The following is a 14,185-nucleotide window of genomic DNA, read 5'->3' as shown; positions in this document are numbered from 1 at the left end:
ACTTTTCTAAGCTCAAGACACCTGCTGTTACTTTTACATAGTTGGTGGCTCTTGATGGTTCTTAAAATTAAAGTGAGAATTTTAAACATCCCCCACATTGTCTTTTATTTTTCTCCATTTCCTCCACTAAAAGAGACCTTCCTTTTGGTTCTCTAAGCAGGGTTCATATATTTAACTACATGTCTTTCATGTCACGGAAAACTAAAGCTTTCGTGCAAGCTAAATCATAGGCTTCAATGGAGCAATGTAATTCCAAATAAAGGAAAAAGCAGGGTGATTGATTAGTTTACCAGGATAGAAATTAAAGTTCTGAAATAAGATTTGAGCAAAATAAAAAAGGCTGCTTTTTGCATTCTGGCTTGGGGAGTTTTATGGTGCTGTTTGACTTTTATTTATTTATTGTTTTTAGCGTCAGAGAAATTTTTATTTATTTTTTATTTTTTACTTATTTCCGTAGATTATTGGGGAAACAGGTAGTGTTTGGTTACATGAGTAGGTGCTTTGGCTTTTAAAAGAGGATGGTCACTAATCTAGTGAGAGAATGTGCAAATGAGGACACAAGCAACATGTTTGATTAAAAAAATCAAGTATGCTTTTAAAAGGATATTAAATGCAGAGTTTGTCTCTAGGTCTGACTTGCTCGCCCACTTGAATGGGTTCATACATTTTGGGAGTCAGAATGTCTTCCTGCTGAGTGGAAGCTTACCAGGAAGCTCTGAAAACCTCTGATAGTTTTCACTTGCCTATTTTTTGTCAGAGGACTTGAGTTGATTCAGTTAATTATGCCCCCCCCGAGTTCCATTTTCATCTGAACCCACATGGCAAAGCTGTAAATGATACGTGCAAATAAGAATTCATCTCTGGGGAAAGCCTTCTTACAGGAATGCCCTGCTTCCACTTTGTGGGGTGCCAACAGTGTTCTGGGTTTCAGGGCTACCACCCCAAGAAAGGAGTTCATCTTGACTTTTCTCCTTTCAATGTTAGTGCCAAAATATTATATTTTACGTACATTCGAAGAATAAGGTGAGGCTGTGAAAAAGACATTTCTATTAAAACTAAAATGATAGCTCATTTATTTTAGGAATTTTCTTCCATCCTAATAATGTTGAGGGATATATCAGATAGTCTTTACTTTCACCTAGGTGTCATCAAAACTCAAGCAAACATCTTACGCTCAGCTCAAATCTTTCTAGCTTGTTACATTTCAATTAAACTTTTATTTCACAAAAATGAGAACGGAGTGGATTTAAGCTCCAGAATGACTCATTTCTCTCTATGGAGATATATTTTTCAAGATTCAAATAAGGTATTACATTAGTTTTATAAACAAAAGAAAATTGAATGCCAAGCCAATATTTTTTATATGGTTCATGAGACTTTATTTTAATTTTTGGTTTTAGGCAGCATGTGCGATCATGACAGAGAGCCTCCTGAGATTCAGTTTGCTTTTGATTTATGAATTTTCTAACTGAAATACCATAGTCACATAAATATTTTGCTGGAGCCCAATCTTTCTAAGATATCAATTTAGAGTTGTCAGTAAATCTTTGGTTAGAAAGTGTTTCAATGCACAGTACATGTTGCAATGAGCTCTGGGACAGGCAAACTGAGGCTCAAACCCAGCTCTGTTCCTTGGGAACTCCACAACCTTAGCCAAGTTTCTTCTCATTTCTGTGTAAATAGGTGTCCTGATGCCTACAGTGCACAGTGATTTTGAGAATCAGATATTTTACAGTATGCAGAGATCCTCACGGTGTGCCTGGCATGTGACGGGATTCAATTGCTATGTTATTGTGTGGTCCCTGGACCAACAGCACGCACGTCACCTGGGAAATGGTGAGAAATGCACATTCTCAGCCTTACCCCAGATCTATTGAATTAGAAATCTATAATTGGGGCCCCAAAAAGAAGTCTTCCAGGTGATTCTAATGCGTGCTCAAGTTTAAGAAACTGTCAGAGTGTCTTATAAATTAAAAAGCAACATTTACTGACTCAGCTCAACAGCAGTTTAGAATTATCCTAGAAACTTCGTACATAAGGTGGCTCGTACTTATTTTAAATATCATAACGAGAAGGACAGTCTTCCTTATAAATATGAAATCTTCAGATACAGATAAAATGACTGAAAATTGCTGATAGTTTATTATTTTTTATGACTGATAAAAGGTGCAGTACGCCAATTATCTTATTTAATCCTCAAGACAAACTCAAGGAAGAGTTGCTATTAGCAGTCATACCTTGTTAAGCAAGTAACTTGGACTACAGAGGACAACTGAACAAAAGTGATAGAGGTGGGCCTTCCATTCTAACAAATTTAGGAAATTTAATGCCTAATCCCTATTAGAAAAATGGTCTATGAAATCAAACTGACCATAGAAGTCTTCTTAATTTTGATGAGATTACTAAACAGACACAATTTCATTCCAATTTTTAAGCAAGTGTTAGACTTCCCCAGAAAGTCTATGAAAAGAGTTTTCCTCCCTATTCTGGGTCATAGCAAAGTTTTTCACCTTCTTTCTGGAATTTATCACAACCTGTATCATTTATGAATGTTTATGTACACACACACATACACAAATGCAAACATACATATTGCTAGAAACTTCATGAAGGCAGAAATCACATTTGCCTTATTCACCCTTTGTAGCCCAATGTCTAGAACAATGCCTGGAACGTTACTTGAACTCAAAAATTATTAATTTAATATAATAAATGAATGAGGAAATCTCTACTAGCGCTGGTAAAAATTTCAGAGACTCATGGCTCTGGAAAACAGTCTAGTCCCTTTGAACTGAAGAAACCATGACTGAATCTCCATTTAGAAAGCCGATAGATTCATTTTAGTAGTTTTAACATTAACATGGCAAACACACCCACAAGTCATGAGATCAATGTGACATTCATTCAGCCATTAATCATAGAGACATACACGTTGAGTTTGAAAAGGACATTGGAGAACATCTAATCTCTCCTTGTGCAGATTGGGAATTTGGGCCCAGAGGTTAAGTGGTTTGTTCAAGGTTAAATGCTGATCAGGGGCTAGGCTGGAAGTGATGCTGGAAATCAAGGTCGGCTGATTCCTGGCCCATCACTTTTCTCACTCTAGACTGTCTTCATTAAGTGTACTGGCCCTTATTGCATATGGGCACGTAATATCTAAACTGCAATCATACCCTGGATCCTTCTATAATGTAATGCTTAATGTGAGTGACAAACACAAATGCAATTTTCTTTTAAATTGGCTTTGCCACTAACAATCTATGTAGTCTTCAGCAAATTAACATCATTGTACCTCAGTTTCTTCATATCTAAAGTTTGAAAAAATAATAGTTTCTACTTCACAAGATTGTGAGGATTAAAGGAGATGAGTTGTGTAAAGGGTCTAGAATGGTTCCTGACAGGTAGTAAGCTCTCTGTAAGTGTTAGCAATTCTTACTAATAGTATCTTGGGTAGGAAAGTTTGCTATGGGATATTTTCTTCCAAGTTGACTCTAACAGATAAAAAGTGATAAAAAGATAAAAAGTGAAACTGTGGCTAACAGTGAGTTTTCACAGAACTCAGACAAACAAGAGTTTCCCAATTTCTATCTGTGACTAGATGAGCAGGCAGTATTCTTTCTTGCTTTTTAGTCCCATTTGACTCTTGGGACTGGGACTATCAGTTCATATTATTTATTGAAAGTTTTGTATTCGGGAAAATTTGACTAAGCACAGCAGAGCAGGGTACGTGGAGTGACTTAAATTCTTACCAAGAGTTTTGGATTATAAGCACAAATTCCATTTGAAATATGCAATCCACAAGCAAGAAGTCCATGTGGTTGAAGTTATATGGTTGATACCTTAAGAAGAGAAGTTCAGAGTCTTTCACGTAAGCATGCAGTTTATGATGAGGAAAACAAATTAAGGTGAATCTTGCTTGAAAAAAAAGACACGTTTCTGAACATTTATACAAATTAAATCTCAAAAATTCAGATTTAAGTATTGCTATAAAATGTTTATTTACTAAAAAAAAACACAGTGGAAATATATTATAGTTTTCTTTCTATTCTAGAGCGAAATCTACTTTAATTTGATTGAACGATGAGGAAAATACCTTATATGGAACATTGTATATGGAACACAGTGGCTCATGCCTGTAATTCCAGCACTTTGAGAGGCTAAGGTAGGGGGATAGTTTGGGGGCAGCAGTTCAAGACCAGCCTAGGCAGCATAGTGAGACTCCAACTCTGGGAAAACAAAGAGAACCTTGTATATAATATACAGTATATATATTATGCATAGTGTACATATACTGTGTATATACAGACCTGTCTACATATACACCACATATAAACAAACACACACATATACATATATAGACACATATGTACACATATGCTTGTATTTGTGTCGCATTTAAAAATGCATCTATGCCCATTACAAAATAAAATTCTAAACTGAGTTGAGCTAATAAGTCATGTCATTCACTGATTGCTATGCAATTAGATTTATAGCAAACATAATAGATCGATCAGGTCAAATTGATAGGAAACAGGCTAAGGCACTCTGGTGGCATTTGCCACTGCCATTATATTCTCCTAATTAGGGGATTGTAACTACTTAAGCCATTTACAAGATGGTCAGTAGAGCATTCACATGAGAAGAGCTTAGCATACAATGGAAAATGTATTTGGAACATAGAATGTTTGGTTAGAGTCTGGCATTATTCTTTTGCTTTTAAAAACAAAGAGACATAAAAACCAGTTTCTCTTGTTTGTTTTAGGATTTCATTCTGTGTAATCCTATGTAAATTTGACTTCTTTTTGGGGACCCCCGAAATGCACACTTACTTCTTACAGGCATATCATGTTTACATTCCAAAATGGAGAAAAGGCTTGCGTTGAAGGCTGCACTAGCACGAAGTGGAAACTTCAAAATTGGCTCTGAAGATTCCATTAGAAGAAAGAAATTGTCAATTATCCATAATTAATATTTGCTGAGGACTCAAGGGGGCTTAGCAGGTATGAGAGGATGTCAAACACACCCACAAAAAGTTATGTTATTTCAAGTTAAATATAGATTTTCTTGCAGAGTTTTCCCACTAGTACCATATTTTTTCATTCCTTTAGAAATCTAGTTATATATTTTTAAAGAAGGGTTAACTGTATATTCTTTAACTTGTTTCTTTTTTACTTCTCCCCGCGGCAAAAAGGAGCAACGACAACAAAAATAAAAGTTTTTATGATCCTGCTGAATCAGGGTACTAAAACATGAGTTAAATGAAGAGGCGTGGTGGTTTTAATGAAGAAAAATAAAACAATTTAAGCGTTGCCAGGTGGAAAATGAAACAATCTCTTTATATGGAATGTATAGAAAGGGATGAGGCACAGGGATGTTTTGGAAGGCAGTTTCCAATGTCAGGAATTTTTTGCCATGGTCTTTGATCTGCAGGCCAATTTCAATCTTGGTCTAAAAGAAAAAATGAAGAGGAAAACTATTACTTGCTTTAATGAAAAAAGTCTCAGTGAACCAAGACTGACTATGGAAAAACAACCAGGAGAAAGGGTGCTGATTCAAATAAATAAATCTTAAAACCAAAAATCAAAATGAAACTAAAATCTCCCAAACACACACACACACACACACACACACACACACACACACACACACACACGCACACCAGTTCCCAAACATCACCACCACCAAATGCTTAATATGCTGTCCATATACAACTATACTATTATTTAGTATCCTCTGACTACAATTTCTTTTTAGTGAGTAGTACTTCTCTTTCTTTCCAGGCTAGGTCATTAGTATTATCTGCTAACTCTCTTATCCACATAATCCAGCTTCTAAAATTATGTGAACAATCACCTACCTATGAAACATGGCCCACAGTAATTGATGTTTCTCATTGTCACTCTGCTGGTAGAATGTATTCTGATTTTGTTGCATGGACTGACTTTTACAAGTAAAAACCACATTGATGTTAAAGAAGAAGTGGCAGGGATGTTGTTGCCTCTCTTTGGTGCCCTGCCACAGACAAAGCCGACTTGGGCGTCTATGGCTATATCCCAGATATAAGGAAATCTGGATAAAATAGGGCTTGTTTAAAGCAAAGCAAAGCAAAATATTTGGCTATGCTCAAAAACATGAAAAGGGAAATCTTCAGTTGCCAGGAAAAGAAATGCAAAGTCGTGGAGTTGGTGTTTCAGGGCTTTCAGGCTGAATATTTTTCTTAGGCGTTTGGGTTTCCATACCAATGGAGACCAGGGTCTAAGACACTGTGGGATGTGGAAGTGTTGTTTTATCTTTTGACCTGGATAAAACCACCACAAATCTAATGTCCAAGGGAGTCTCCTGGAAGCCAGGCACCCACCCTTAGATATAGATAGAAACAGAAGCCCCTGTGAGAAACTAGAATTCCACGCTACTGTGAATACAGGTTAAAAAGTTCTGTAACTTGGACAAGAAACTAATACCATAAAACTGACACATAACCTTAAACTAAAACTGAAAACCAAATGCAACCAATGAGAAAATCCTCTTGAGGCTGGAGATAATCGAGAAATCTGAAAAGGAACTTAAAATGGTAATGTTTAGAATTTTCATAGATGAAGAAATGGATTGTATCTATGTTACAGAAACAAGGAAAGCAGATTGGAAAGTGAAACAGATATAAATTTAAAAAGTGAATTTAAAATTAAAAACTTAAGTGAAAAATATATTAGATTTATTTCTACCAATTCTGAAATTAGATATATTTCACAAAGGATATGGGTAGGGGAAGTAGAAAGTAAACTACTATTTAGTGAAGACTGACTTAAACCCAACAAACTAACAGCTTTTCAGTTGAGGGCTTTCTCCTTAATTTCTTATAAAACCATCTAGGCAACAAACTTATCTAAATCATTTATTTCCTTTACATCCTTCAAATTCTAAAAATCATGATTGATTTGCAAACTTTAACTCATAGCATTATTTTCTTTTTTGTTTTATTTATTTTTATTTTTTTGAGACGGAGTTCATCTCTTGTCACCCAGGCTGGAATGCAATGGCGTGATCTCGGCTGACTGCAACCTCCGCCTCCCAGGCGCAAGGGATTCTCCAACCTCAGCCCCTGTGTAGCTGGGATTACAGGCACCCGCCACCATGCCCGGATTGCATTATTAGTAGAGGCGGGGTTTCACCACGTTGGTCAGGGTTGTCCTTTTGTCTTGATCTTGTCTGAGAACTGAGCATGATTTCTTCCATTCTACAATGCTATAAAAACATGCTCAAGAGCTTTTTGCTCATAAATTCTTCAGGAGTTGTTTTTCCGTTATTTTCTAAGAAGAGAACTGAAATAAAGCAAATCAGAGTCTGCACATCCTTGTTCTATTGTGCCCATTTTTATAGAAAAGGTTCCTGCATCACCCACATTCAGATCTCAGACCTCTGTTGCAATCGACGTTAAACACGTCACTCTAAAGTAGCTAGACTGTAGGCAATTTCCTTTTCCCAGCTGTTTTTCTGTTTGTTATTGTTTTTTCCTAAGGCACATACCAGAGTTCTGCTTTCGCTTCTCTGAATATTCGTTTAGCCCAGAGGTTCACTCTAAGCAGCCATAATGCCACTTTCTCAAGACATCAATAAATCTGATATATTTTGACTATTTATCTCACAGACAATAAATATCCTTGTCCAAAGTACATTTCACGAATTAGCTCAAGTTACATTTGGGCTCCTTCGGAGCTGCAGAGAAAGGTGCCAAACATTTGATACAACACAAAATTGCATTTAACTTCAAGGGAGAACAAAACTTCTGATTCTCTCATTACAAGTAAAGGGGAAGAATCTCTGTGTGTGTGTGTGTGTTTTAAATCAAGTCGTTTATTTTCATTTATCTGTCATTTTTATTAAAGGACTTCATAGTGAGGTATGTTTCCTGAAGTTTAGGGGTAAATTAAAATGAGCCTATATGTTTAAAAGAGTATGATTCATCTTTTAGATGTTTTATTGCCCGCTGTTGATGATGAACTATTAAAAAGAAAGTGAGAAATTGGGAAACATTGATGCAAGCTTGACTTTGGCACGCTTTACCTCTCTTCCTTTTATCTGTCTTCTCTTTCACTTATTGGCTGTTTTCTGCCTCACCACAGAACACTTTAGTTGGTGATACTGGAATAGTGAAGTTTCCTGCTAGTTGGAAATTTAAAACTTGCTATCATTATGCTTTGCTTCACTACAGAAGAGCTTCACAGGTTTTCCCAACCAACTTTTTCAGTGTATGACTGCCAAGGTTGTATTGTGAGACATTCGCTTAAGAATAAAATTTAGCCTCTGAATCTGGGGGAGGTGAGCATTATGTTGTTTAGCCAATTTACTGATTTTTCTTGTTTTTCTTTTCCTGATATCTAGAGCCCTCAAACCAAAATATTAGCCAGCAGGCATTTCCCAGAGAACAGGAATTCAAAAATGAGTTCTCCATGATGTAGTATGTGCTCTTTGGAATTCACAGGACTTTTATAATCAATATTTTCCTTCTTCTTTCACGATGACACTCAAATAGAATGACAGTAATGAACTAGCAAACTTGGATAGGAGACTACCATGTCCTTCTAAACTCCATAAAAAGTAAACATAAAAATCTTAATTGATTTTATTCCAGTTTAGTCAAATTGCATGTTGTGTTTTTTTTTCCAATAAAGTAATGAAAATTTGTTGAATGTCTACTGGGTGAAAAGCACTGTGCTTGTTGCCGAAGAGGAATCCAAGTACACATTACGTGTGGTCCTATGTACATCAGCTTTGCCGGATATAGGGGCCTCTACATTTTACTCTGTGTCTAGGATTGAGAAAGTCATTCTACTCTGAGAACAATAAGCTCGTCATTTGGATATGAGACTTTAATTATCTAATTGAAGAGCTCGACTCAGAAAACAGATGTCCACAGAGGGAACAGTCGTTTGTTCTGACCATCTTTAGTATCCTTGCCCATCATTTTAAGAAAACAGTGATGAGCAAAACCTGCAATCAGAGGTGTTTACAACTGGTCACTGGGGAGATTGAATGCTATTGTGGAAGAAGTCTTTGGGGACCTTTGGCACAGGCTCTTGCTGACTTTTTTTTCTGCTATAATTATTACACTATTATTATTGAATTATTATTGATATAGTGATATGAGTATTATATCTGGTACAATTCAATATAATTAGTATTGAATTAATTATTATTCAACTGGGTAGTATTTATTCTTTTTCTATTATATGACAGAGTTTATATAAGAATAGGCTTCTTTGCTTCTTGTTTGGAAGAATTCACTGGTGAAGATTTCTCAGCCTGGGTGTTTGCTTTGGGGAAATATCTTACTAACAGACTCAATTTCTTTTGTAGATAGAGGCCTATTCAGACTTGGTATGTCTTCTTGTGTTAGTTTTTTGGTTGTGTTTTTTCAGGAATCTGTCTATTTCATCAAAATTTTTCAATTTATTGGCACAGAGGATATTGTCACAGTATCCTATACTTTTAACACTTTAAAAAATATCCATAGGATTGCTGTAATGACTTCTTTTTCATTTCTGATATCGATGATATGTTTCTTCTCTTTATGACTTCTTTTATTTTCCTTGGACTTAAGTTGGTACACACTTTTCTACTTTTAAATATGAATATTTAGATCATTGATTTCAGCCTTTTATTTGGCTTTCATCTAAAATGCATGTATATATCTTGTAATATTTAAAATATAATATTTATGTTCACATATTTATTAGATCTTTAAATAATAAAAATGATGACGTAAATATTTATTCACATATTTGTTTACATATTCATTTATAAATATTTATATGCTATTACTTAAAACATATACATATATAAAATATAAAATATGTTTTATATAAAAATATAAAATATATAAATATATAAAATAATTATAAATGATGTTTATAATAATTATGTATATTTATAATATTTATGTATATTTATATTTGATATTTATTTTTAATGTATTTTATGCATACATTCACAATTATGTAAATATTCATATAAAATATTGTAATATGTGCATACTTAAAATACATAACATATCAAAACTTGTGTTAGACAAGGGAACCGTTTATTTTCACTCTATCAGGAACTGAGCTGCCCTGGGTCAGGTTATAGTTTTTGTCAGCTTCCTCCTAACTCGTGTCTATACTGCTCCAAGGGTTAGTCCCCAGACACTGGGGGTGTTTGCTCAAATCCCCAGCTCCTTGGTGGGTTCGGAACTGCAATATTTATTTCCTAGGCCCTGTAAAACTGCTGAAAACTCAGAGTCTCAGTTTAGCTTCTCAACCTCTTGCTTCACAGCTAAAGAATTTGGTGAAGACCTTGACCTTGTGCTCACTTGTTCGTCCTCCCCTTTTCTACAGGATGTAAGCTGCCTTGAGGCCCTGAATTCAATTTTTGTCTCTCCATTGCTGTGAAACTGAGAAGCTCAGCTGACCTACTGGCCTCCTGGTCCATGTCTTGACCTCCAATTTTTCACCTTGTACCTAAAGCCAAGAATCAGCAACTGCTCCAAGGAAAAAAATGGGTCTAAGAAGTAAGCTCATCTCTCGTTGGTTCTCCTTTCTCCAACATCTTGGCCCCTCAATTCCTGGTTGTCTCGCTGGCTTTGTGCTGCTTTCAAACTTATAACTTTGTGTTTCATCTGACTTTTCATTGTTCTTGACAGGGGTTTCATTGTACTCCTGTGTACTCAACATAGCCAGGAGTGGAAATCCTGGCATGAGTAACAGAATTTTTCACTCAGCATTTCTATGTGGTATTTACAGTGCTAAGGTCTCTTTTTAATTAACACAAGACAATTTTATTGTCTTGTAATTATAATTTGGATGAATATTATATTATACATAATAGTAAACATGCATTCTCTAAATGTATAAATAAAGGTTTAGAAAATTTAATTATGGATAGAGTTCAAAAATATAATACATCCTCACACTTATAAGTCCAAATCTGTGTTTATAAAAGCATTCTAGTTACAGAACTAATTTTATGAAACTAGTTTTTGTTCATGATCCACATATATACTTTTATTTTGGGTTTTTATTGTTGTTGAAACAATATTATTATTAACAAGCACTATTTCTATTCCAGCATCACTTTTAATAAGCCATGTAGCTCAATATGGCAATGTAGTATATTAGTTTAGATATAAACCAGTACACATTAGACACGTTGATGTACAAATTATTTATTCATGCTGTTTTAAAATGACAGAATATAAATAATGAAATATTTACTTCAATCACTGATTTTTAGTATAATAATTCATTAAATATAGCTTGCCTGTATAAACGGGGTCTCTTTTAAAGGCTCATTGACAAATGTTGAGGTCTCCAGAAAAGTGATAATGTTAAATCAATCAGATTTTCAAGCCAGGTGGATATGAACCTAGAATTTGGAGGTAAGACTGATGGACGAAGATTAGATAGCCCTGTGTTAATTAGCCAGTAGCAAAAGTCCTGCTGCCTTTGAAAAATATTGATTGAAGCTGATTGATGGACTTCATGGATGGAAAGAGAAGCAGATTATGGGAACTGGGTAGATCAACTCATGAAGCTAGGCTCATTCATTAGGGAGATGTAAATAAAGTTGTACTATTTATACATGCTGTCTGATTTGCTTCAAATATGTTTTTAATAGTTTTTCAGTTTTCTATCTACATTGTGCTGAAAACGTATGCTGAAATAATATCTTTATGCACAGAAAATAGAAAAAGGGGAAGGTAATTGCTCAGTCAGTTGTCCCTTTAAGCCACTGAAATTCCACCACAGGGAGATGCCTCTTTGTGCTCCCAGATGCTTGCACTGTGTGTTCATTCATCAACATAGAGCTCTTCATTTTGCCATTTCATACGACATCAATGGGGAAACCACAAGTAATTTAACTGTTAATATAGCTGCCGTAGCATTTCAAGTACAGACAACACATTATTATTATGTATACACTAAATCAACCAATATTGATCTATTCTGGAGCATGTATGGAAAGAACATCATGCAGACACTGGGGAAAATACAAAAGAAGATCTTAAAGTCTACTGTGTCCACTGGGAACCTATGCATGCTCTACATTCATACCCCATCTTGGCTCTTAAGACTCTTAGGGAAATTACAACTTAAAATTGAGATTTGAATACTTGGTTCTACCTGTCCTTTCTCTCCAACATATGACGCCATTTTCCATTGCCAAACAGAAGCAGAGCACTGAGGTCATTAACTTCAATCGTATCTAAATCGCACAGTCTGATAAATCACAGGACCCAGTTTTTTTGCCTCATATGTTCATTAAAGGTATGACCACAAGGCGATGTTTGGAAGAGTGGCAGGAATGAGTTTCTTTTCTTTCTCTTTCTTCTTTTTTAATTTCTTTGCAAAGTTACTATATATATAGTTGGATTCAATTTTATATATAATGGGCAGCTGAGGCTTATCACAGGAATGCAAGGTTGATGAAACCTTTGAAAATTAATTTATGTAATTAACCATGACAGACTTAAAGAAATAAAATGAAAAACAAAACATATGACCATTTTGATAGATGCAGAAAAAGTGTTTGACAAAATCTAATATACATTTCTCAGAAAACTCTATGACTAGAGGACAACTTTTTTAATTTGATCAAGGGCATCTACAGCTAACATTAAGCTTATAGTAAATTAGTTAACATGTTTCCCTAAAATCAGGAAGAAAGCAAGGATGTCTGCTCCCACTACTTCTATTCGACATAGAACTGGAGGTTCTAGTCATGCAGTACAGCAAAGAAAAGATATAAAAGACACTTAGTTTGGAAAGAAAAAAAAACCTATCTCTATTCACAGTTGATATAATCATCTATCTTAGGAATCTACATAAAATTATTAGAACTAATAAGTGTATGTATAAGATCAATATTCAAAAATCAATTGTATTTCTTTTTTTTTTGAAGTTACATCTATATTTATTACTTTGCACACTATCACAGACCTTTTTTCTCAGTTCATTCGAAGCAAGTAGCTTGTTCCCACCGCACTGAAAGGGAGAAAAATTAGACTCCACCTCTTTAAAAATTTTTTTTTAAATTATATTTTAAGTTCTGGGATACATGTGCAGAACGTGCAGGTTTTTTGCATAGGTATACGCATGCCTTGGTGGTTTGCTGCACTCTGATCAAAAGGAGAAAATGAAGCTTTATAAGATCTTTCACTTTGTGAACAGATATGTACATGATGCAGTTTACTGACCTCCTCCATGACTGCTGCTCTGTATAGATTTCCACCAATCACAAAGGGAAAAAATAGACTTCCTGTTTAGAAAGCTACTTTAGCTATTGTAAAATTGTGGTCCAACTAAGCACAAATTAGAAACACCAGAGGATGAGTTTCCTGAGCAGTAAGGAGGAGAGGCTTTTCTTGTCTCGTGCACCTTATAGCATACCTAACTTCAGGATGAGCTGTGGCTGCAACCACTGGAGAGGTGCAGAAATCAATCTTGTAATCAGCTCTTCCTTCTAATGCCTGCACAAGCCCTACTCATAACTGTCTCCTTAGCCATCCTCTACCTTTACTTTCCTCTCAACACCCACCCCTTATACTTGTCCAGAGTCTCTGGGCACCACTGGGAGAGGGCTTTGGCCTGGGGGACCACAGCTATAAGGATTTCAGTGAAGGCAATGCTATTTTCTATACTGATGCTTAAGAAGAGACAATGGCTTAGAAACAAGGGCCTGGAAAAGTAAATAATGAAGTTCAAGAATAGCATACTCATGTATGAGGCAGTTTGTGAGTCTGAGATGACACATTAGGTAAATGAAATTTGCGTGAGTTTAGATTGTTTTCTTTGTTAATTTAAGTTGCTGGTGGATGGCCAGCAATTAAGTAGAAGTGTTAGGCAGAGGGCAAGCTAGTTCAGGAAGTTTCTGTGGCAGGTGATTTGTAATAGACTGAACATTTGTGTTCCCCCCAAATTCATAGGTTGAAATCCTAACTCCCAGGGTGATGGCACTAGGAGGTGGGGCCTCTGGGAGATGACTAGGTCATGAGGATGGATTCCTCATGAATAAATATAATGCCCTTATTATAAAAGGGGCCACAGAGAGCTCTCTTGCTTTCCTTCCACCATGGGAAGACATAGGAGGAGGATGTCATCTATGAAGCAGGAAGCCCTCCCCAGACACTGGATCTTCAGGTGCCTTGATC

The 14,185-nt window shown here is 35.6% G+C and overlaps 1 long non-coding RNA gene across 1 annotated transcript in view; it reads left to right on the top strand.

The window, feature by feature from the left end:
- The window catches only part of LOC115896895, a 308,577-nt gene extending 297,743 nt beyond the window's left edge, over positions 1-10,834 (top strand). The window contains exon 5 of the long non-coding RNA XR_004056812.1: positions 10,374-10,834. This is a non-coding gene — a long non-coding RNA (uncharacterized LOC115896895). The remainder of the gene's footprint in view (positions 1-10,373) is intronic.
- The last annotated feature ends 3,351 nt before the right edge of the window (positions 10,835-14,185 follow it).

Source organism: Rhinopithecus roxellana, chromosome 4, assembly GCF_007565055.1.
Source record: "Rhinopithecus roxellana isolate Shanxi Qingling chromosome 4, ASM756505v1, whole genome shotgun sequence".
Lineage (NCBI taxonomy): Eukaryota > Metazoa > Chordata > Mammalia > Primates > Cercopithecidae > Rhinopithecus > Rhinopithecus roxellana.
Note: the sequence above shows the minus strand (reverse complement) of the source record. Positions and strands in the feature narration are given on the sequence as shown.